Source organism: Eulemur rufifrons, chromosome 9, assembly GCF_041146395.1.
Source record: "Eulemur rufifrons isolate Redbay chromosome 9, OSU_ERuf_1, whole genome shotgun sequence".
Lineage (NCBI taxonomy): Eukaryota > Metazoa > Chordata > Mammalia > Primates > Lemuridae > Eulemur > Eulemur rufifrons.
Window position 1 is genome coordinate 49,742,618 of NC_090991.1, and position 22,567 is coordinate 49,765,184.

General features: G+C 45.0%; 1 protein-coding gene across 1 annotated transcript in view; it reads right to left on the reverse strand.

Annotated features, from left to right (window-relative positions):
- SLC39A11 (solute carrier family 39 member 11) overlaps positions 1-22,567 on the reverse strand; it is a 308,764-nt gene that overhangs the window by 236,922 nt on the left and 49,275 nt on the right. The window lies entirely within an intron of this gene.

The following is a 22,567-nucleotide window of genomic DNA, read 5'->3' on the forward strand; positions in this document are numbered from 1 at the left end:
ACTCAGCGACTATGAGACAGTGATTATGAGGAAAGAAGAAATAAATCAGAATTATTTGAGAGGCAGCATTGAGAACAGCTGTCGATAGCACGGGCACTGCAGTCAGACTCCTTCATGTCACCACTCTGGGCCTCAATTCTTCCATCTGTAAACTGGGGGTGATGCAGCACCTGCCTCATAGGCTTGTGAAGACAGAGTGTAGGGTGTAGAGTGTAGGGCAGTGCCTGGTGCACACGCCGAGCACTGAACAAATGCTGCCTAGCCCCAGAGAAATCTAGGGGATGAGCTGACTACTAACTACAATGACTACAGTTTTTGATATAAGGAAAATAATTAAAAGAATAGGTTATTACCCAACACCCACGAAGCTCTGCAAGGACCTGCAGTTTATCTCTTATGAGGTAACCACCAAAGGTACCACTGCAAAGTGGATCCAGTTTGATTGAATGGGGCACTTAGCACAAGACTCTTGGATTTGCAACAGAAATAAAATGGAATGAACAACTAATCCCACAATCCACTAAACAAATCAACAAACGTATCTAGCCCTCCCATGGCAAATTTAGCAATGTTAAAGAGGCTCCCCAGCCCCCGCAAAAGGAATAGAATGGACTGTTACAGGAATATGTGGGTTGCATTAGATTTCCTTAGAAATCTCTGGAAAACAAGAGTTTTTCTCTTTGCCTAAAGGCTAAGTCCTAAGTCAGAATGTCCTTTCCTCTCCACACCAAGTTCCTCCCCACCCCGAAAATTCATGACATTTACAGAGAAAGGTGAAGTTCTAAAGTCAAGCAGATTCTACCTCCTTCATGCACTCAACCCATCTAAAAAAGAAAAAAAACGACACCCCTAAAAACAAGCAGCAAGTGGGGACCGTTTCTTCCCATGCTCTTGTCCTGTGTAGGGAAGCAAAGCCTCCTACCCATTATTGCACTTGAATGGTGTAAAAAAAAGTGTCCATAAATGAGAAAAGAGCTCCACAAAAAAGATAGCAGCCAATTTTTTGGTTTAATTTCTTTGTTTGTTAGCCGAGATCTAAAACAAATGAGAAAATCCCCAGGCCCGTGTTTTGTTTTAAACAGTCAAGTGCGCGTTCTGCAAATACAGCTATCTTTCACTTTGTGAAATCAAAGCCTTTTTTAAAAAAAAGTATGTTTAACTACAAACAGGCAATTTTTAAAAAAAAAAAAAGATCCTACTTTGCCACTGACTTATTTTTTAAAATGGAGATATATGTTTGAAAAAAATTTTCTCCTCTAGTAAATTGAATTGAAAAACCTGGTTAAGAAAACAGTCAACAACAACAAAATCAAATAACTCTATTAAAAAATGGGCAAAGGATTTGAACAGACGTTTCTCCAGAGATGATACTCAGATGGCCAAAATGCACACGAAAAGATGCTCAACATCACTAATCAGAAAACGCAAATCAAAACCACAATGAGCAACCACCTCACACCAATTAGGAAGACTATCATAAAAACAAAAACAAAACAAAACAAAACAAAAACAGAAAATAACAAATGTTAGAGAGAATGTGGAGAAACTGGAACCCTTGCCCTCTGTTGGTGGGATTATAAAATGGTGTAACCACTATGGAAAACAGCATGAAGTTTCTTCAAAATATTAAAAATAGAATTACTGTATGCTCCGGCAATCTCACTTCTGAGTGTGTATCTGAAAGAATGAAAAGCAGGGTCTCAAAGAGGTATTTGCGAACCCACACTCACAGCAGTACTGTTCCCAGTAGCCAAGGGGGAAGCAACACAAATGTCCATTGATGGCTGAATGGATTAAAAAAATGTGATATAGACATACAGTAGAACATTCAGCCTTAAAAAGAAAGGAAATCCTGTGATATTCTACCATGTAGATCAACTTTAAAACATGCCAGTGAAGTAAGCCAGTCACAAAAAGTTCAATGTTGTATGATTTCACTTATATGAGGTATCTAAAGTAGTCAAATTCATAGAAACAGAAAGTAGAATGGTGGTGCCAGGGGCTGGGGACAGGAGAAAAAAAAAAAGTTTTTTTGTTTTGTTTTGTTTTTTTAAATGGGTATGGAGTTTCAGGTTTGCAAGATGAAAAAGTTCTGGAAGTCTGTTTCACAACCATATGACTATATTTAACACTACTGAACTGTACCCTTAAAAATGGTTAAGATGGTAACTTATGTTGTTCATGTTTTTTTTTTTACCACAACAAAAACAAAAACAGAAAACGACAAACGCCCATCCTCACTCGATGCTATGGAAGAGGTTGAAGGTACACAGCAGAGCCAGATCATGGCTGCATTTTACAGTGTTCTCCTGACTCTAGAATCTCCCTTCCTCTAATTGTTTAGTCCTTTCATTTGCAATGAAATGATTTTACCATCATAACAGTACGAGTTTCTCCTATATTGCTTAGGGCAACTACCATGCCTCATAACTTGATAATAGCAAGAGTATAAATATTCCGTTTATGTCAAATCATTTTGTTTATACCGTCCTAAGATTTGTCTTAAGGACGTAGATTACCTTTAAATAATCTAGTCTTGTTTCTTTGTTTTTGCCTTCTAACAGAATTTTTAAAGGGCAGCTGGTATTCTAAGAAATTACCGTTGTACTTAGGAAGCATGTTAATTTATGATGACAATTTTGTCATGTGTCCTCACCTCCTAGAGTTCACCAACTCGGCTTTGGGTAAAGACTTTTTTTCTCATTCTACTGTTTCAAAATGTAGAAATTTGCGTTTGTTAAGAAAAAGTGCTAAATTCCTACCTCAAAAATTAAACAGGCCACCACATAGTGTGTGCCACCGGGATCTGAGCCCCTGGGATACTGCTCTTCCAATGACGGCCTTCACATGTGGATATTACAAAACTTAATTATTTAGGGATAAACAGTCACCTAGAATACAATGAACCCTCTTGTAAAAGGCTCCTCAGTAATTTCTTCTGTCTTCAGTCAAGTAATTTACTCTTTCAATGAGAAGTCATCCTAAATTACGCAGCCTAAAAATGGATCAATCCGCACACATTATCAGACTATTTGCAGATGATGCTATAAATAGCTGATCTAGCTCATTACGTGAAAGGCATAACATCACCAATATTCTATCTCAAAAGCAAGCATTAGGCTGCAAACTTAACCAACAATTGGCGACATGCATTACCCTTACATCCTGCTAGGTCTTACAGTTAGTTAGAATGCTGAAATGCAAACCAATGCAATACCAAAGAAATTCCTCCAACCAGTCACAAACACAAAGACTGCCAAATTCGGACAACTTGATCCTTGGTAGTCATCCAACTTAGACATGTAACAATGACTAGGAAAAAAAACATGAGGGGTTCAAGTATAATGGTGTAAATATATTCAAGGTAGGCATTTCCTGTCCATATCAGGATTTTTTAATAATACACACCACCCCACCAACACACACATACTAACACACACAGACACACCAAAATCTTAGATTTTTTTTTTTTTTACAACCTAGATAAAAAATTTAGAGTAGTTAAGTTACATGACTGTCCAAGGCCAGGGACCATTACTACAACTTGTAAAAGGGCTATTTTGGTAACTGTTACATGAAAACATGAAGTCTACTCATCCGATGTCAAATACAACCGTTTTTTTTTTTTTTCCTTCACTTTGATGTCACTTAGTCTACAGTTTTTAAGACTCCTTCTTTATACTCTTCTACATCTCTGAAAAAGTATAACAACATGAAAGTCCACGTACCTACCACCTAGATTTTATAAAGGTTAACCTTTCCCCATATATGATTCAGATTATCTTTGAAAAGGATATAAAGAACCTAATCTTGAAGGCGATTCAATTGTGTCAACATTTATTGACTAATCAATCCTTTTCCCACTGATTTATAACGACAACTCTGCCAGACTCTGTCCATCAAGTTTCCCATCCGTCTGGCAAATTCCAACTTAATCCTTAAGTTTAAACTCATGCACCAACTCCAGGAAACCTTTCATGACACCCCCCCCCCAGGTAAACTGAGTCCCTGTTACCTGGTGTGCCCATCCTTCACTGACCACTATGGACAGCAATTACTGCTCTGTAATTGCTTGTTTATACGATTACAAGGCTTTTGATTCCTGGTACCAGCAACATGTGTGGCCCCACAAATTGGCACTAAACGAATCACAGAAAACAAAGACCTAAAGGGAACAGGGCGGTAAGAGGCGACGGGGAAAGGAGAAGACAACTTATGGCCTAGAATGGAAGACCCCAACCACCTGACAAAGTCTCTCAATGGCAGACTCATAGCACAATGTGGTTTTGACACACGCCACAGCTTTGGGGTGCTCCTCAAGTCTATGAAGCTCATCCAGTCACCGAACCACAGAACAAAACTCTCGGGTGAGTGGGGTCCCTGCTGAAACAACTCAGTAAAGGTGCAAAGAAAGCCAGACCACGTGGGATTCCTGATTCTGGAAGGTGGGAGGGAGCTGGTGGCATTTTCTGTAGCCACAGAGAGGGGATTAGGTACGCAAAGCAGCAACTCCAAAGCAGCTTTCTTTAAAGAACTTTCTGACTTTACTGGGGCGAGGGTGCAGCTCATATCAAAAGTAGTTGCAGAGTCTCACTGGGCAGGACAATGAATGCCAAGGACAAGGACCATGGTGGCTCTGGGAGGGGAACCGGTCTGACGTGACGTAAGCACAGCCCTACCTTCCAAAAGGAGGGTGGTGGCTAACTTGTCAAGCCCTAGCACCTCAGAGCACACCCTGTTAGAAGAGAGGATTCACAGGTTCTTCTAACAATACCAATATCTCTTTCCGGAGCTATCGATCATCCAAGTTGCATTGTTCACTTTTTGACGTCCCTCATTCTCTTCCTGCCACCCTCACTCACTCTCACTTCTCCCAGCCGTGTCTGTGTCGGGAATGCAATAACACTTGACCCTCCTACTCTGTGAGCCTGCTGGAAAATTAATTAAAAGCCACACTGCACTCAAAGGGCCCTTTCGGCCCAGGAATCTCACAGGGCTTAGCGCTCTGGGGGGCAAGAGCCCCTCAGCGCTGCTAATCACTAGTGAACCTGCTGAACACCTTGAAGCCCAAGCCATCAAAGGGTTCTCATTACCAAGGGCTTATCCAGCCCTTATATTTGGAGATAATTTTACAGACGTGTTTTGAGTGTGCACCAAGGAATAATCCTTTGCAGTTTGTAGCATGGTGGGGTCACAGACTCCTCTGAGACCAAGGCCGTGGGCCCATTTCCTGTTGTGGCGAACGCCGCCTGGTGCAGCAGACGGTTTTCTTTTTATGTTATCCTATATCCAAACCCTTTCTTTCTGTGCCTAGGGGATTGCCCACTTTATGAGACTTGGTAGAGGATCCTACATCTGGATCTGAAAATGCTAGACACTCTTTCCTGGCCTGGTTGCAGGCAGGGCACAGCCACATGACCGAGCTCTGCCTACAGACACCCAAGTCAGACTGACTCCAAAGGTGCTGAAATCAGCTGGAGAACTCTCTGTCCTCCCTCTCCTCCCTCTCTCTGTCCTTCTGGTATTGGCTGACACCAACGTGGCAGCAATTGCACCCAAGTCATGTGTCTGACAAGGATGTGGGCACAGGCTGCAGGCAGCCGGCGCTGCTCAACAGAACAGTTCAGTGACTTGGTTTGGGGTGTTATTCTTGGAAGCTGAGCCTTGAGCGTGGATCTCCCCAGCTCCCTCCTCCCTCACCAGCATTGTGCGAGCTACCTGGTGTCCTTTCATAAGCTCCGTTTCTGTTTAATCAGCCAACAGACAGGATCTGCTGCCTGTGACCCAGAACCCTGGCTGAGGAACACGTTCATTCTCATACACGACGTCACGCAGATCACAGGCCAAATGAAGTTGTTTAAAGTCCTACGCTAACTCTCAGCCCGAACATACCTTCCCTGTATCTCTTTCATACTAGGGCTGAGGCTTCGCAAACTACATTTCTGCTTTGCTAGTTGTTCTTTGTTAGGCTCTGTCAAATCAGGGATGTTAGAGGAAAACCACAGGGCAAGAAAAGGGACATGAGTCTTCCTATCTGCTGCTACTGCTGTGAGCCCTGCCCCAGAAATGCTTCTCCACTGTGGCGGCAGCGACGCCTTCCTATAGCATTGGCTGAATTCAATTTGGACTTTTTCCAATATTTGCAGAACTATCTTCATGGTGCCAGGGCCCAAGACACCATCACCAACTAGTCTGCCGGCACCTCCTCTTGGACGTTTGAGTTTCAGCTCTGAAGGGCCCCTCCTCTAATACTTCCAACTTCTTCCTCTATTTCCTCAACTCTAGGAGTGGTACAGGCGCTTTCAGCAGTTGCTACCTCTGTGATACCTTAGAGTTCTCCTTTTTACCCTAGATAAAAACTTTATTCCTAGTGAGCAATGCTTTGTGTTAAATTCTCTCTGCTCCAGTAACTGGTGTGGTCACTGCCTCGGACTAGACCCTAACCGACAGATGCCAGCCTTAATAAAAGCTAGTGTGAGTATCGCCTTGTACCAGAGAGAATAGAAACTGAGAAATAAGGAGGAGGAAAAATTTACAGCCAAGTCAGGATTTAAGGTCTCAGACTCAAAGTCCAAGGGAATGAGTTCAAGCTACACCCGTCTAAGCAAACAAAGTCATGTGTACACCCAGGTGGTTTGGGCAAAGTGGGGAGGCAAAAAGAAGACAGGACCAGACACGTCCTAGAGCACTATCAGGCATAAAAGAGCATGGTGAAATCACCCCTGCTTCTTTGTCACAACTGAAATAATGGCATCATCATTAACAGTTATTGCGCTCTTAGAATGTTCAGGCACTGAGTTAAGCAGGTCCACACCGATTACCACATTCATCAATTCCAAGATGCCTGCTATCGTAAGACATACCATTACTTGAGGTATCACTAAGAAAGAAAAATATGCTGCCAATTAAACAACGACCTGCTTTTGTCTGTCAGATGCCGCCCAATTTTAAAGATGGGAAAATGTGAAAAAAAAAAAAAAAATGCTTCCTAGAATCAGTAAAACCTGGCAGCTCACTCAATCCCTATCAAGAATCCATATGAAGTAGGTACAGCAGGGCTTAGAGGGGCAGAGGCCGAGTAACTAGTTCAAGGGCCCACAGGCAGCCAATGGCAGAGTGTGCCTCTGACCTCAGTCAGTGGGATGCCAGAGCCTGTGTTAATGGCAACTCTGCTCTGTGACCTCTTAAACCATTTGGAAGTCAGAGATCAAACTCTTACCGAGTGTGTGCAAATGTCACTGATCAGAAGACATTAGCCACGCACAGTGAGTAGGTCAGAGTCAGAGAAAGGATGCCCACTACCAAATGTCCTACGATGCCACAGAGCACGGAGCAATGCCAGCTCCCCTGGGTAGCAGGAGGGGACACCAAAGGCAGCACTAATGATGCAAGCTGTATGAGTTTCCTGCAGCTGCTGTAACAAGTTATCCAAAACATGATGGCTTCAAACAACAGAAATTCATTCTCTCATAGTTCTGGAGGCCAGAAATCCAAAACCAATATCACTGGGCTGAAATCAAGGTGCTGGCAGGGCCATGCACCCTCCGGAGGCTCTGGGGAAGAATCTTATTGCCCTTGGGCTCGGGGCTTTATCACTCTGGTCACACTGCCTCCTCCTCTTCTGCTCACATCCTCCTCTACCTGCTCTTATAAAACCCTTGAGATTGCATTTAGAGCTCACCCTGCAGATTATCCAGGATTATCTTCCCCATGTCAAGATCCTTAATCATATCTGTAAAGATTCTACTTCCATAGAAGGTAACACTCACAGGTTCCAGGGATTAGGACCTGGATACCTTGAAGGGCCGTTATTCAGGTGACCACACAAACCAAGCGTGGAGTACGTTGCTGGGGCCTCTCAAGCCCAGACACCTAAGCAAACATGTACAGGTTGTTGAAATTTGAAATGTTAGGGCATATTTCAATTTTTCCAAACTTGTGATGGAAGATGAACTTTACCCAAAATATCTGAAAATTTAAATATTGCCCCAGCTACATGGGCCTGGAATCATTAAAACAGAAGTTGGGGTTCAGTTTGCTGATGCTACAGAGGACAGGTTTGACAACGGTCTGGGGCAAGCCCGACTAGATGTGTGGCAATTGGATCGCAGTGTTGGTTGCAGAAAATTATGCACGTACTAAACATCAACGAAGCATTCAGTTTAAAATTGTTAATTTTATGTTATGTGAATTTCACCGCAATACACAAAAATTATTTTTTCAAGGAGCCCTCCTGACTCCAAGTTTTTAGTAGTTTTCTCCCAGATGCTACAGCTTTCCGCACTCCTGCTGCACCGCTATCCACCCTTCTGGACTGACTGTATTCTCTCACTTCAGTGAGCATCTAAATCCCCTAGAGACCTAGTTTAAAATGCAGATGCCTGGGCCTCACCTGCAGAGCTTTTAAGTCACCGAGTCGTGGGTGGGGCCCAAGCACCTGTGTGGTGTTAGGTGATTCTGGTGTGGTCCAAAAGTTTGCAGTCAATAGAACCAGACCCTTCTCCTCTTTTCATCTTGAGACTGTCCCTTCATCACCTGCAGGCAAATTCTTCTTTCCCTGTCTTCTGAATCTTTTATTGTGAAATAGGAATACTTTGCCTTTAAAAGGGAAGAGGAAGAGACTGGAATCATGGGACATCATCTAAACCCCAGCACCTGGACAAAAGCAAGTTGTAAGGAGCCTCCAATGAGAGGTCCCTAACCGTGGCTGAATGTCAGAGTCCTTATGGAGACTTTTTTTTTTTTTTTTTTTTTTTTGTGCCCAGGCCTCACCCTGGACAGAATGAATCAGAACTTCCAGAGGGAGGTTGAGCTGCTAATATTTTTCTAAAGCAACAGGCAACTGCCCTGCTCTCCACCTCGTGCTTCTACTCAAACATCACTCAAAAATCTTATTGTAAATGGCAGTACGAGTCTCTAGCTTCTTGGGCAAACATAATTATGAAAGCAAATAAAGCATGAAAAATCATATAACACATTCAAATTTCAAATTAAGCTTTTCTTTCTTTTCCTCCTGCATGTTTAATTACCTGCGTCTCGTGTCTGTAAGTGCCAAAAATGTGGTCATGTGCAAAGGGCATGGATCTGCTTCCAGAAAACAACTCACCTGTGGAAAGCACTTTCTGTTTATATGGTATAAGGAAGAATTTTCATAATGGTCATCTCCTTTCAGCTTCTCAACATCCCCATTCATTCATTTATTCACATGTCAATATCTCCTGAAGACCTACTGTGTGCCAGGCACTGTACTGGTGTGCAGGACACTGCAGAGATCAGGCTGGGCCTGTCCGTGCCCCTGTCCCCATCACCTTCAGGTCACAAGTGATCCAGTCCACAGGCACACAGGTGATGACAGCCCAGGGAAGGGAAGGGCCAGGGTGGGGAAAGAATGCGGTAGAACCAAGACATGGGGCAGGTCTGGGAAGCCTTGGGGGAAGGCAGGCACGTGCCCCATCCTGAAGGGTAGGGAGGAGCAGGGACAGTGCTCCTCGCAGAAGGAACTGGGGGAGGGAGGAAGGATACCCCAAGCTGTGGTGAGAGACGAGCAGGACCGAGGAGCGGAGAGGGACAGGCTGTGGAGGGCAGTGAGGGCCAGATCAGAAGGCCTTGGCAAAGCACGCCATGGAAACAGAACTGCAAATAGAGGCTACAGGGGCCCTTGAAGGGTTTAAACCAGAAGCCCGACCAGACTCACGAGCTGTGGGCGCTCTGGGCTGGTGGAAAGTGATCTATAGCAGGGAGATAATGGTTCCCCAAACGGAGAGAGGAGACAGGGCACGACGAGAAAGGATGAACTTGAGAACTGTTTAAAATCAGAGGTCGGCAAACTGCTTCTGTAAAGAGCCAGACGGTATTTTCCACTCCTCAGTCTCTATCACAAATATCACAACTACTCGATTCTGCTGCTGCGGTGCAAAAGCAGCTGTGGAAAACAGCTGGACGATTCGTAAATGAACCGGTGCAGCCGATTTGGCCCTCAGGCTGTCGTTTGCCAACCCTTGTAAAGGGTCACATCAACAGGGCCGGCAGCTGGTTAGAAGATAATGAAAGGCGACAGCAGGGCACGGGAAATGGGGAGAGCAGGTATTGTCATCGTGACTCATAACTCACGAACCTGAGATGCAGAGAGCGCCAGGGATCGGACCTAGGATGGCCACACCCACACCGCAAGGCATATCCTCTTAGCAGCGTCCTTGCTGTTCCTCGGAAGTCATAAGTCAGCCACACGTGCATGCACCCCAGGCCTGCACACGTTTCAGTTTGCTTGTTTTGGCCACACCAGCCTCGATCCCTTCTCTACAGAGCCCACCCCTCCACAGAACGCATCTAAATCACCCTCATGCCTCCAGGGGCCTCAGCCTGCAGACAGATTCTCAGGCTGCCCCCCTCCTGAACCCCCTTCAGGGTTTTTTTTTGTTTGTTTTTTGTTGTTGTTGTTGTTTTTTTTTTTTTTTTTTTTAAGAGACAGGGTCTTGCACTGTTCAGCCCAGGTGAGAGTGCAGTGGTGTGATCACAGCTCACTGCAGCCTCCAACTCCTGGGCTCCAGCGATCCTCCCACCTCAGCCTCCCCACTAGGTAGGACTACAGGCGCCACCACATCCAGCTAATTTTTCTTCTTTTCTGTAGAGATGGGGTCTTGCTATGTTGCCCAGGCTGGTCTTAAACTCATGGCCTCAAGAGATCCTCCCGCCTCGGCCTCCCAAAGTGCTGGGATTACAGGCATGAGCCACCTCGCCCAGCGTCCCTCCGGCCTATCGTGAGATGTCAAGTTAACCTTGACCTGGCCCGTCTGAGGAGAAATGTGCTTCTGGGAACATTCAGTCCTCTCTCTCTCTTTCCCAGCACAGGGAACCCACCAGATCTGTCCTGCCATAAATCAGCTGAGAAACTGTCAAAAACCAGACGCCCTGGCAGCCACATGGGTGGGCAGATACAAGCAGCCTCAGGGCCAGGCCCGGAGGCTCCAGCCAGCTTGAGAGGCCCTTGTTCTCTTCATTCCCTGCTTCGCCTGACCCTCTGGACTGGGCACCAGCCCTTGGCCAGCTGCACCCGTTTCCTGTCTCACATATCCGTGTGTCAACCCCCCTTCCTCTCAGGGCTCTCCCCAGTCTGTGGACACAACTCCAGCCCCCACCTGTCTCAAAGCCACTGGCTCACATTCCCAACCTCCGAGAGGCGTCTCAACGCAGATACCTTGTCGTGGACACAAACAACGCATGCGCCATCTATCAAGCAGCACTTGCTGAATTCCTGTTTCTCAAATTCACAGTATTCCCCTCCAAATCCATTTCCCCCCCACTTCCAAATGCTACATTTTCATCCCGTTCTGGCCTAGCCTCAAAGCTGATGAAGTTTGAAACCTTGGAATTGCCTGTACCATTGTTTTATCTCCTCCATATATCCAATCATCTGGTCCCCGGCGTGCCGCCTCCTCCTAAATGTCTCTCAAATGTGCCTTCTTTTCTAGTCTCATAATCTCAGGCCCTCACTGCCTCGGGGTGGAACACTGCATTTATCTCCTAATTAGTCCCCTGGGCCTTTTGTTTCTCACTCTTCCAAATTATTCTATTATCTGGTGCCCGATTAACCTACAAAAACACCACTGGATGATGTCACAATCTATGTGAAACTCCTTAACTTCTCTCTGATCCCAAGCTCAAGGAATAACATCTCACCTGGGCATACGTAGTTTATAAAATGTTTCAGTATACAGTAAATGCATGACATCCTATTCTCTCCCATAACCTGCCCTGAACAAAATGCCACATGGAGTAACACTTCCACATCAGGAAGGTTACAGAGAAATAAGAAGAGTGAGAAAAGGCAGCACTTTCCTATCTTAGAACATGACCTCATCAACTAAGGTCAGAGTCCAAAGAAAAGACTACAGCCACCTTGGACAACTGGGCTCTGTCCAAGCTCTATCACAAGACCCTGGGAGGGACATGCCTTCTCCGAGTCTCAGTTTTACTATCTGCATCATGGGTTAATAATCACTATTCTACCTATATGCTTTCCTGAAGGAAAAATGCAGCACTAGGTACAACAATGGCTCTAGCTGTTAATATAAAAGCTGTTGTGAAAAGCCACTGTATAGCGTTTCCCAAAGTGAGGTCTATGGATTACCTACATCGGAACTTCCTAGACACTTGATAAAAATAGGTTCCTGGGTTCCACTCCAGTTCTCCCAAATGAGACTCTTAGGGTAGTGGAGCTTCAGAAAGCTACATTTTAAAAAGAAAAATCATTCCAATGCACACAAAAGCTTCAGAATACATCTCTCAAGAAGCGCTTAATTGAATTGTTGCAAAGATGTGATTTTCTAAAATCTCCCTAAAGTAAGCAATCTCCCTGAAGTTGGGAAGAGTCAAGGCAGCTGTGGCAATGCTTCAGGACCAATGAACCGAAGCTACATCCAGTCCCCTTCCCAGGAGCGTCTGCCTTCAGCTGGTTCTCTGAACCATCCACCATCCCGGCTCTCTGTGTGTAGGGCTGTCATCCAATTATCCTGATTCCTAACATCTGAGGCAACACTCCATTAACTGTAAGGATCAAGAGACGCTAGCTCCCCACTTGAGTGCCCGCTAATTAAAAGAAATGTCTGTGGCCAGAAAACAGCAACAATTCCAAAAGCAGATATCAATATTGCAAGGGGAAAAACAAAAACTTTCACTCAAAAACACAGGTAGTTTCTTCTGAAAATGACCTTACCAGTTAAACAGTTATCATTTACAAGACAAAAGGGATTGCAGGAGAGAGAGAAAAGAGGGAAAAAAGATGAGGCCAAGATCACCTGCGAAGAATCTGCAGCAAATGTTTCTAATCAATTCCATGTGCCTTCCTGTTTTAGTCCTGATGGAATAATAAGTGAACTACTACAAAACTGGGTAAAATACGTAAAACAACTATTTTCAGGGATTGGACAATAGACTGTGTAGGACTATGTTCCTTGCAAGAAGGGAAACATACCAGGGTGCTCCACATTCACCCAAATATACTTCGTGGGGACACTTTCCAAACTGTAACATAAAGAAATGGAGCAATATACAGAAAAAGACTGGAACTTGCAGGGCAGGTTACCACAGAGAGAGAAGGAAGCTACACAAAGAAGAAATCTCAGAAATCGGCAAAAGTGTACCCCTGACTTGCTGGCTAAATACTAAACTATGCATTTGCAAAGTGAAATGCAATGAGGCCTAGAAGAGAATCATTTTTCAGGAGATTGTGACCTGAATGGAGATTCCAGAAGTGTCATACGGTACTGGAAAATGTTGGAGCTGCAACTATTCGGTGGAGAGATCTCACTGTATACCCTGGTCATTCAGTTAAGACCCTATAAATCGTCCTTAAGGGTAGAGCTATTCTAGTCCTAGAGTAAAAACTACTCTATGCCCATCCTACAAAGCCTAAAACCAAGCCTTTACAGGATCAAGTGGAGCCACCGATAAATTAACTATCAGAGTAAAATCCAGAACTCTTGAAGATAACACTCTCTCAATAACACAACACTGACAATGTCCAACATACAATCAAAAATAACTAAACATGGAAGGAAGCCCCAAAACAAGATCCATGATCAGGATTTAAAAAATAGAAAGCCTACAGGAATAAACAGAGTTCACAGAGGTCATGGAACTAGCAGACAAGGAATTTACAACAGCTATCATAAATATGTTCAAACATTTAAAGGAAAATATGAACACAATGAGTGGGCAGATAGCAAGATCTCAGCAGAAAAATGAAACTATTTTTAAAAATAAAAAGAAGCCAAATGGAAATTTTAGAACTGAAAAACTTATTATCTAAAAAGAAAAATCCTTAGATGGGCTTAACAACAGACTAGATACTACAAACAAACCTATCAGTGAACCTGAAGACCAATCAATAAATATATTCAAATAAAAGCATAGAGAGAAAAAGATAAAAAAATATAAGCAAAGTCTCAATGACCTAAGGAACATTATTAACCAGTCTAACATGCACACATAATTAGAGTTCCAAAAAGAGAGAAGAGGGAGAATGAGGTAGAAAAAAATTTTCCTATATTTGGGCTAATATTTTTTCTAAATTTTATTTAAAAATATCAATCTACAGATCCAAGAAGCATGATTATTCACAAGAACAGGGTTACTGGAGCCTTAGGGTAAAGGCTACCCATCCCAACAAAGCCAAGGACCAAACCTGGAGAGCCTCAAGGTGCACCACTAGCATACTACCTACCTGCCATAATAACGCTCAAACTCTTTAAGACAACAAAATTCATACTCTCAACAACACAGAAAACACCATGTCCAGAATACAATAAAAAATTAGTAGACACGAAAAAGAAACAGGCAAATGTGACCCATAAGTGGGAGAAAAAAAAAAAGTCAAGGAAGATAAACATAAAGAAAACCACACAAAGGCACATCATAGTAACAAAAAAAAAAAAAAAAAAAAAGTTGAAAATTAAAGTCTTAAGAGCAACCAGGGAAAAAGTCAACATTACATACAGCAGAACAATGCTAACTTCTCATCAGAAACAACATAAGCCAGAAGTCCTTGGAATATCATCTTTAAATGCCTTAAAGCAAAAACTGTTATTCCATATCCAGTGAAAATATCCTTTAAATAATGAAGACTAAATATATTCAGATAAATAAAAGAGAATGTGTCACCAGCAGACCTAAGCTATAATAAATCTTAAAAGAAGTTCTCCAGGTGGGAAAAAAAATGACATCAGATGAAAATTTGGGCCTACTGAGGACTGCCACTGAAAAGCACTAAAAATTGTAAATAACATAAGGGCTTTTCCTCATTTTAAAATTTCTTTTAAAGACAATTGACTGTTTAAAGCAAAAATAATAGCAATGTTTTAAAGATTTTATGATATACGATGAAATCAAATATATGACCAAAATGGTACAATGAACGAGGGGTAAATGGAAGTATACGCCTATTAATATATGGCTCTTATATTACACATGAAGTGGTACAATGTTAATTCAAAGTAGATTATAAGTTAAGGATATTGTAATCCCTATAGCAACCACTCAAAGCATAACACAGATATATTTTTAAATCCAGTAGAGAAAATAAAATGGAATACTAAAAACTATTTGGTTATCCCAAAAGGCTGCACACAAGGAGGTATAGAACAACAAAAACCCAAATGGGATAAATAGAAAATAAATCGTAAGATGCTAGACATGAACCCAATCACATAAATAATTACACTAAATGTAAACTGACTAAACATTCCAATTCATAGACTGAGATCATCAGTAAAACCCAATTCTGTGTTGTTTATTAAATATTAAGACTCAGATATGTTAAGAGTATGGAAATGAAAAAAATGTACCATGGCCAGCACTAATAAATAAAAGGAAGTTGGCTATATTAATATCAGAACAATGCAGACTTCAGGACAAAGAGTATCATCAGTTTAATTTTATTGAGAACCAAAGTGAGGAATCACACTTCTTTTCCTGCTATCTAGAGAGGTGTCCATTCAGAGTTGTGCTTGGGAAATTTTTCACCATATCCAGAGCCCTTTATGTCCTGAAGATGGTGGAAGAGAACGTCCTCAAATTATTTATAGCAGGTGTATGAATATTTGTGTTGCCCCCCTCCAAAGTCCTATGTTGAAGCACTATCCCTCAATGTGATGGGAACCTTTCACAGGTAATTAGGGTTAGATGAGGTCCTGAGGGTGGGGCCCTCATGATAGGATTAGTGTCCTTATAAGAAGAGACACCAGAGAGCTCACCCTCTCCCTCTGTCTTCACCTTGTGAGGATACAATGAGAAGGTGGCCATCTACAAGCCAGGAAGAGAACCCTCACCAGGAACCAAACTGGCTAACACTTTGATATTTTCTGTTGTCTAAAGCCACCCAGACCGTTGGTATTTTTGTTATGGCAGCCCAAGCCGACTAGCACAGCAGGAACCCACTTAGGTGGCATCTGCCTGGACTTTTACAGGGAGCAGTATCTCTAACAGAGAACAAGTGAAATATGGAAAGAACCTGGGAGAACTTCTGCTTCAGCTCATGCTGTTGCTGGCACTGAAAACCTAAGCCATTCTCTAGGAACACTGGCCATCAGGCTATTCTGAAGTGTGTCGCAATCCCTCGACCCAGAAGTATTGCTGCGTGTATTATGCCCAGAACCATTCACTGGCCAGATCCCAGCTGCCCTTGGGGATGTACTGATCCCAGGCTGAAAGCCAGCTTCTGACAGAGGCAGCTTCTGTAAACCTGCCCCCAGACTCCCATCTGCATCGTGTGGACACTGCCTAGTCACAAGTTTATGGCTAACATAACAAAAAGGTGTTCTAAGCATGAAGAAGGAAATCTAAGCCCTAGAAGGTTCCAACCATGCCTGTTTGCATTTAAGAATCCCTATCACTCTTACCACAGCAACAAGAACCATTCAGTGTTTGAGGAGTTCCCCTCAGCAAGGCAGCCTATGCTGCAGAGAGAGAGAGAGAGAGCGAGCGAGCACACGTGCACGAGAGCCAGCATGTGCGTTCATGCCAGACCCACTGAGGGCCCTCTGGAAATAAACATCACCCACACAGGTGGGTTTCTGTGCTCTGGTCAAAGCCAGAGAGCAGGCACTCTCAAAATGCTCTGGCCACTGACTGCAAAGCTACAGATATTTTTTCCTGCAGTCTCAATGAGCAAGGACTGTGTGCACAGCTAATGCAAGCAGGCACACACATGCACAGAGCAGTGTTCACCGGCTGCCCTAGAAAACACAAACAGCATATGGAAAGGAGAAGGAGTTCGTGGCATGCATTCGCACCGCCTAAATGTGCACTTGCAGGCATCCACAGAACCATCAAACCCACTGTTTTTCCTAAGAATCAACCAGCACACCACACCAGAGAATGGCCTCCACCCCCTCTTCAACCCCTCTGCATGCCAACAGGACCCAAAACAGCTGAGCATCTTCCTAAAAGTCACGGGAGGCTGTGGAATTCCTCCAAAGCCACACGGCTTCCACTGGCACCTGGGACTAGGTACTTGGTACCCAGGAAGGCACGAACGCCAGGTCTCTCCAAACATCACGCTGTGAAGGGCCTGTGGCTTCGCTGTGTCAAGAACCCCTCCCCTCCCCCATGCAATAAAATATCCTGTTTCACAAAATATTCAGAACCTTCTTGCCAACGAATCCTTCCCAACAATAAGCTTTCTCAATGCTCCCCAGCCAAGACTCATCAGCCATCGCTTCCATTGCTGCAAGCTCACGGGTTTCCTGCCTTAGAGACTGAAGTATTAATTAGCATTGTATATTCCTCTGCATGCCCTGCCCCGTCAGGGCACCCCAGTCAGCCCACTGCTCAGGTGTCAGGGGAATCGCCTCTTGTTCCGAACGCCCAGTGCCTAAGTGACAGCCACAGCATGAGCTCTCTCCACCCCAGCCATCTCTCAAGCTCAGTGTAACAAATATCAAAATAAACTAAGATGTTGTTGTCATGGACTGAATTGTGTCCCCCAAAATCCACAGGTTGAAGCTCTAACCCTCCCCTCGCCACCTCAGAATGTGACCTTACTTGGATATACGGCCTTGGAAGAGGTGATTAAACTAAAAGGGTACCGTTTGGGTGCCCTGGTCCAATCTGACTGGTGTCCTCATAAGAGGAAATATGGACACATGGAGATACCAGGGACGCGTGCCCAGAAGCAAGACGGTGTGAGGACACAGAGAGAAGGCAGCTGTTTGCAAGCCAAGAAGAGAGGCCCGCGAAGAAAAGACCACCTCAATCCTGGCCTTCCAGCCTCCAGAACTGTGAGGAAATACATTTCGGTTACTTAAACTGCCCAATCTGTGGGATTTTGTTACTGCAGCCCTAACAAGAGATACAGACACAGAGAGAGTGAAGTAAACATTGCAAAAGGTTGCAAAACCGTAACCTGCTTCAGCTCAGAGCTGCCCAGTCCACCCCTACACGCCGGCCTCTTCAGACGGCGCAATCGCGTCCCCACGTTGGAAGAACCTGCTGCTGCTCCCGCCCAGCCGACATTTCAACACCGGAACGGCCCCAGGAGCGCCTCACACCGGGAAGCAGAATTGCCTATCTCGAGCCTCAGCCAAGCACAAGGACGTGCACGTGCTAAAACTGAGGCTGGGGACCCATTTTCCCTGTCACTGTAAAACTAGTCGGGCGCATCTGACAATATCGGGCTTATCCAGGGGCTCTCAGGTGGGGGCTGCTGCAGTTTCTCCTTTGCGTTTTCTGTAAGATACTCTTGCCATTTCTGCACTTCTGTTCCCCAAGATATTCTTTCCTGACCTAGAATCAGAAAGTAAAAGATGGAGAGAATGTGAAGGAGAGAAACACGAACACCCCTCTCTGCAGGGGGTGGGGAATCACCTGTCACTTACAGACAGTTGTCACATGTGCTCTCTCATGGCAGCTCTGGCCAAATACTGACACCAGCGAAAGCTGGGTGCATATGAAAAGCACGTGCATATACTGTTCGTTTAAGTGTTCACCAGGGGCATCTTCTTTGCCGTCACAATGAGAACTAACAGAAACTGAACATGGTTGTGGACTCAGATAAATTAAGGCGGGCCGGGCACAGTGGCTCACATCTGTAATCCCAGCACTTTGGGAGACCAAGGTGGAAAGACTGCTTGAGAACAGGAGTTTGAGACCAGCCTGGGAAACATAGCAAGACCCCCGTCTCTACAAAAAATAGAAAAAATTAGCCAGGCATGGCGGTGCACGCCTGTAGTCCCAGCTACTCGGGGGGCTGAGGCAGGAGGGTTGATTGAGCCCAGGAGTTCAAGGCTATGGTGAGCTATGATCGTGCCACTGCACTCTGGCCTGGGCTAAGCAGGACAAGACCCTGTCTCTATTAAGAAAAAAAAAAATTAAAGAGGAGCTGAGAAGAAGGTGGTACCTACTTGCTAAGCCCCTCATCCCCCCAGGAGCCTGTCCAGGCAGGACTGCCGGCCACGTCCTCTCAGATACAAGAGCCTCAGAGTCACGGGCACCTGCTACCTACATGGGCAGCCTCCTCAGGACGTCAAATGCCAAGGGGAGAGGGAGGACGGACGGGGAACACAGATCTACCCGGGAAAAGACTGCCAAGATGCAAAACAAGCCGAGAAAAGCAAGTAGCGACAACACAGTCAATATGTTGCCATTTGTTTTTCAGAAAACAAAACAAAATTACATTTCCAGAGGCACATATAAGCATATGTTAAAGCACAGAGCAAGCTAACTGCTCATAGATGGGGAGATCTTTGAGCAAACTACGCTAAGACGGTAAGATGCTATATGGGTATTAAAATGATCATAAAATCATTTTAAATTTAAAAATAACACAAAAGAGAATGCAAACCAATTCCAACTGGGTAAAAATGTGCACACGCACATCCACAAGAGAAGGAAGACCCACATGGAGTCAGGGCTGGTATTGCCATACAGATAATGTAAAGTCCACTCAACACAAGCAAATGGGGGAAAGGGTTTATACTTCAATATTTAAAACACATGGCATAATTGGTTTTCTTAAAATAACAAGAGAAAAGACTAGAATGATACCCACTAAACTGATGACAATGCATCACTGGTCGGTCTGGGGAGAAGATGAAAACAGGGAAGGATTTTCACATAGAATTATTAGAAAAATTTTTCATAACAAGACGTTTGTATTAACATGGTACTATTCTGACCAATAAGACAGACAAGGGACCGTGGGGCACACACAGGACCCTCCTCGGCCACCCTACCCTGCCCCGGAGAAATCACTGCTTTAAACTGAAGGTAAAGGTGTCCCACCTACCACACCTGTTAACTTCATATAGAAGCACAACCACAAAGATCATAACAATGTCAGTATCTCCAAACAGCTGTTCAAGGGCCTTCCTGTTTCCCGCTAGGGCCATCCTAAGGGGGTGTTGGCTCGGGCTGGCCCTAAGAGCATTTCCCGTTATCCCACCCCTCCCCAGGTTCTTCCCAGGCCTAGCAGATCGAACCTTTCTTTCCTAACCCCCCGATCCTCTCCCCTTTCATTAAGATACCACCTGGCAAAGCCTCTGAATCCTGTCAGTTCCTTTGCCATTAACAGTTACTGCACAAGCCTTCTTTGGAGAGGAACTTGATGCATCTGAAGTTAACAAAGCCACAGTGGTTTCAACCTGACAGGCTGTTTTGAGTAAAGCCCTTTCCATGAGCAATATTTTTCTTTGACTCCAACAGGGAGACAAATAAATCTGAAAGGCTGAACGAACAGAAATGGAGTTAAAGAACATAGTCAGTTGTTAACCATTTCCTTCCCACTAACCCAGGAGTTTTGCTGTCCTTCGTGTCCTGAAGGAATAACCAGGGTCGGTGGCTCTGATGTTCCCGGGCACTGGGACCTGCGCCTGCACGGTCACGGGCATTGCTGCGGAATCCCTCAAACCACGTTTCTGCCCGTCCTGGACTTCCAGGTGAAATAACAGAGGCTGACGCACTTCCTTTTGCCCTACCGAACTCCCATCCCAGCAGAGAAGTCCCCAGGGGACAAAGAGGAGATGCTGGAGTTTCCTGCCGTACATCCTGGGGCCTGTTCCCAAGGGTCAGAGCCCCTCGGTCAGAACTGCGGCCAAAGCCTTTTTGCTCCACCTACTTCATCCTACTCCTGGGCCACCTGCTGAACAGTGGGGCTTTGTCGTAAGGTGGAATGACCTGGGAACTGAAAAGATCTGGAACCCAATTTATGCACAGCCTCAAAAGCCACTGGTTTGTAAATTCCAAGAGCAGCAAGCATCCTGAAAACAAATTCAAACCACCCCCCACTAGAAGACTATACTCCCTGTGGGTGCTCAATCCGAGCTGGATAACCGTGAGGACTCAGGATCAAAACCCGTTAACTCAGACTCCACAGAGCATCTTCCATAGGTCCGAGCTGCCACCCTTTTTGGGTTTGGGAAGCAAATGAATAGTGAAACCAAAGGAAACCTTTAGCCGGCCTTGGAGTGAAGGTCCACAGACCGTTTCCAAGCACAATTCTTTCAACATTTGTATGCAATGACTGTAGTGATTATAAATAATTCTCATCTATTTATAAGACCTTCTAAGACAAATTCCCCTTCTCACATCAATAGCAAGAATTAATTTCTTTTAAAATGCCCTAGAAACAGATGTTTACTGTCAGGCTGATCTTTCTGCCAGCTAATGAGGTTCTGGGCATTACTGGTGATTCTGCCCCTTTCGGACACCTTCCGTCCCCCTCCCCAGACATTCACCCACCACTCCCCACTCCCAAACCATTGCTGATTTTCTGTAGAGAATATCCAGAGCTTTCCTCTGGGACCTTTTCCATCCTCAAAGCACATTATTAGAACATGAGCTGCACAGTACAAACTGGCCAGTGACTATTTACACTGCCCAGAGAAAGCCCCTGCACTCAGACAGCTGATCAAATACACCCGACACCACCCTGCCCCAGCACCAGTAGTAATGACCCACATGACGGCACAGAGCCCTCCACAAGGGACTGTCTTAGAAGCCCAGCTGGGCACAGGTGGGAAGGGCAGAATGGGCCCCGGCAGGGCCTGGGCAGAGCCGCCCAGCCAGACCTCTGCCTAATGCTCAGGAGTTAAGGCCGCTGACTACCAAATCTTCCCATCAGGGTGAACAAAATACACTCTGACAGCAAGTTCACACATAACCAGGGGACCAGAGAACAGAATATGGCAGCCCCCACCGAGGGCCTCTGAAGCTGCTGTTGCACAGGTGTATTCAACAGCAAGGAAGCCAGATGCTCGGGGTCAGAAACAGATACTGCCATTCAATCTTTTGATGACAAAAAATGACACAGTCTTTCCTTTACAACGATATCACAGCTGTCCACCCAACATCACATCCAGTTATCTGGTCCAAGGATAGTCCTGCAGCACAGGCAATCAGTTTCTCACTAGCCCCAGGGCCCAGAGGCCAAGTTCCTAGGAATTCTTCCTTCCCTTTCTCCAGTTGGGAAATTTAAGGCGAGACAGAAGGCAGAAAGGCAGGGAGAACTTCAGCCTACCTCCCGGGGCACGTATGTGTTGACTGCAGCGAGCCTGACTTCATCCTAACTAGCCTGACTTCATCCTAACAGAAGAAATGGACTTTGACCCCCTCTCCCCATCTATTAATAGTTTTTCCTGCACACTTCCCTTTCTGGGCGAGCAGGGAATTCAAGCTCCACCTCAGGGGTGCTTCTGCCCACCTCTAGGACTTGCTGGGGCACGGTGTCTGGCAAGGCTGCTGTGTCTGCCCCACGCTGTTACTGGCACGGACCCCCTTCCTCTACTGAAGACAGTGCATGCGGATAACAGGTGTTAGCCAACGGCTTGTGGTTCCCATCGCGTGGCCTGGGATCACTGCCATACAGCAAGTCCCTGCTCATTCCCAAACCCAACTCCCCAGCCCTGTGTCAGCAAAACCCTGAAACCTCTGGCTGACCCCTAATTCTGGTGCCTTTTTAGATTTTTAAATTTTTACTTAACAGTCCCTCGGGGGAGTTATCCTCAAATTATCAGAAGGAAAACGAGCTCAGGTACACAACCAGTGAACAGCGGACGTGAACTCGAACCCGGACCCC